This window comes from Chrysemys picta, chromosome 24, assembly GCF_011386835.1.
Source record: "Chrysemys picta bellii isolate R12L10 chromosome 24, ASM1138683v2, whole genome shotgun sequence".
Lineage (NCBI taxonomy): Eukaryota > Metazoa > Chordata > Testudines > Emydidae > Chrysemys > Chrysemys picta.
The window spans coordinates 772,389-775,748 of NC_088814.1; the positions used below are offsets into that span (position 1 = coordinate 772,389).

Sequence of the window (3,360 nt, forward strand, 5' to 3'; positions counted from 1 at the left end):
CGCTTTGAATGTAACATTTATCATTCAGAAAACAGTGTCGCTGAGACAAAGGGGTTCGCAAGGTTCAAGGAGGGATTGGCGTATCCGGAGATAGAGCAGCTAATGGTAACAAAATGAGTATTGGAAGGGAAGGGAGAAAACCCCTCATGGGTCAAAGTTGAAACCAATCTCTAACTATTGGGCATTAGAATGAGATCTTCATGGGGGCAGATTATCTCCCATCTGCCTACTGACGGGTTTCTTGCATCTTCCTCTGAAGCCGGCCACAGCTGGAGAAAACAGCATGGGCTAGATGGACCATGGGTCTGATCCCGTCCAGCCATTCCTGTGCTCCTGTGAACAAGAGGGATGTGTTATGTTCTGGTTTTCATTAAACCACTTGCTTTACTCTGGTGGACGGCTCAGCCCTGCACACTCTCCTGGGCTCTCTGACGCGTTCTCTCCACGCACAACCCCATTGTAATTCAAATTAAGTCTGTGTAGCTACACCAGGGATGAATTTGTCCTGCTGAGTTATTGCTGGTGCAAGAGAGAGAGCTGCACACTCCCTTGTCTCTTTAAAAGGTTTGTAAATGATCTTAAAATCCCCTGCTTCATCCCTGTCTGGAGCTTTCGAAACACACACAGCTGCAGCTCAGGGAATTCTCTGGATTTGCTGAGTTGTCTCTTTCTCTCCTGTTTCGAAAGACAAAGCTAAAATCTAACACAGAAAAATTACTAAGGAACATTTACAGGAAGGCAGCATCGCTGGAGCAAGGGACATGCACTGGTCATATGTCACATCCCCATTTGTCTGGAGCTGAGAGAATGTGTACTATGGATGTTTCTTCTGAACTGCCCCGCAGGAATAAATATTCTGCATTTCCTATTCTTTCTTTTCCATTGTGGTTTCCTTTCCCCACAGGAATTGGGATGATGGTAATATGCACCTAGGGGCTTTGCAAAGGACTATTTGTATCTTGGATATAGTTTTAGATTTGGTGCAAGCTAATATGCTTTCTGAGAGCTGGAGTTTGTATCTTCTTCTCAGTGCCCCTACTCCACTCTCACTGACATGACTTCCTCCCAGAGCTGGAGCTAGAACCCAGGAATCCTAACTCCTCACAACAGCACCCCCCCTCCCAGAGCTGGGAATAGAACCCAGGAGTCTATTCTATGCTATATAAACTCTTATACCACCCTTATTACCATAGTATCTGAACCCCAGATCCACAAAGGTGTTTAGGCTCTTAACTCTTGAAGTTCGGAACCTAAATACCTTTGTGGATCTAGGCCCGAGCACCTTCCAGTTGTGTATTAAGCATTGTGACTAACATTGTCACATGTGGGTCATTCTCTCCCCAGTGGAGTGTTTTGCTTTGGTTGGTTTTGTTTGGAAGTTTGTTTGTTTTTCCAAATGTACCTGCTGTTCTTCATTTATATTGGAGACGGCAGGTGTGGAAGGTGGTGACGTGAGGTTTGTGATGGCTCTTCGTTCCTGGGAGAGTTCATTCCACAGTCTCAGACAGGCCCAGACGAGCACACAGATGAGCTTTACCCTTTGTTGTTTGTTTGTTTGTGAATGCAACAGCTTATTGGAACAAGCTGCAGTGAAATTTTTATTCAGATGTAGAAAGTTCCACTGTGCCTGGGGATTGGAGTTGTTGACTACCATCTTCATCATAGAGCTGCAGGGTCTTTTGGATAGCCCGGGACCAGGCCCTGGAGCTCCTGGAAGGACCGAGACCTTGCACTTGACTTGCTGCTGTATGAAAAGCCAGCACAGGGAGCAGAGGACAGGTGTGATGTGTTCACAGGAGCCAGCACTGCTGAAGGGACACAGTGCAGTGTTCTGTACTAGATGGCGTTTCCTTGGCGCTGAAGACATCGTGTCTAGGTATTGTACACTGCTGTAGTCCCCATGGGAGGTGATAAAGGCATGACTAACTGAGGCCAGATCATTGTTTGCCAGGACAGGACAGCGGGACAGGATTAAAACTAACATAAGGAAGCACTTCTTCACACAACACACCGTCAACCTGTGGAACTTGCTGCCAGGGAGGTTGTGAAGGCCAAAAGTATAACTGGGTTCAGAAAAGCTAAGATTAGCCAAGATGGTCAGGGATGATTGAAACCCCATGATCCAGGCGTCTCTAAACCTCTGACTGCAAGCCTGGATGACAGGGGTGGATCATGTGATAATTTCCCTGTTTGGTTAATTCCCTCTGAAGCATCTGGCACTGGCCTCTGTTGAAAGACAGGATACAAGTCTCTGTGAACCATTGGTTTGACCCAGTCTGGCTGCTCTTATGTTAATCAGGAATCTACAAGTCTCCTCAACTATGGTCTGAATCAACCATTTGTGGGTGTGAACCTTCAACCAAATGAGACTGCACCACGGCTGCAAACTCCTCAAAATACTTCCCTCTGCCAACCAGCATCATCTCGGTCTTGCTTGGGTTTAGCTTCAACCTGCTGTCCTTCATCATCCATGAGCTGATCTCATCTGAGCCCTGGGCACCAGGGGCACGCACCTGTGGGGAAGAGGTGTCCTCCATCAGCAAGTTCGTCTGACCAGTGGGTCTATGGCCGACATTGAACAGAACTAGAGAGACAATTTATCCTTGTGGTACCCCATAAATAGGGGGTGTAATGGCAGAGATGCATTCCCCTGGGCCCCTGCCACCTCTCTGACGTGGGACAGCACTATCTCCAGGTGGACAGTGATGAATGTTGCCGGAGAGGCCCAGGACGACCAGAATGGATGTCTCCCCCCATCCCTTGAAAGCTAATTAACACCAGTGTTGCTAAAGTTGTTTCTGTCCCATGATTTGGTCTGAATCCAGATTATTTGAACTAGAGCCTCTCTTTAGAAAACCCTCCAGTGGGTTGATGTAACATTTGCAGGATGGGGAATGCAGCAGGATCCTGGCGACTGTTTCATCCTTAAAGACTTTCACTGTTCAACTTTGCATTTGATGAGACCAGCTTGTTACTGGCCTTTGGCTACCGTCTCTGGGAGCTTGGGTTTGACACTGGGGTCCTTACTTGTGGGTTACGTTCTGACTCCCCGTCCTCTAACCCGCTAGACCCCACCCCACTCGCAGTGTGGGGAAGAGAACCCAGGAGTCCTGGCTCCAGCTCCAGCCTCCCTGCGTGAGACGCCGCGCCCGGCGGAGGGAGCTGCTGGCTCCGCTCCGTGCGCCGCCTTCCACGTTTTCCCTCATTCCAGCCACGCCCCGGATTCCGGCTCCGGGTTTCCCGCAGATCCGAGCTCAGCCCAGCTGTTCGCAGCTGTCCAGCCGCCGCTGCCCGGTGTCCTGCGCCCGCCCGCCCGGTCCGCTGCCCCGGGCCCCGCCGCTCCGATCCCGGTCCGCACCC

General features: G+C 49.8%; 1 long non-coding RNA gene across 1 annotated transcript; it reads right to left on the bottom strand.

The window, feature by feature from the left end:
- On the bottom strand, window positions 1-3,101 carry LOC135977352 (uncharacterized). Its single transcript, XR_010594808.1, has 2 exons — window positions 1,403-3,101; window positions 1-333 (listed from the first exon to the last, which is right to left on the bottom strand). It is a non-coding gene; the product is annotated as an uncharacterized LOC135977352 (long non-coding RNA).
- Window positions 3,102-3,360: the final 259 nt, after the last annotated feature.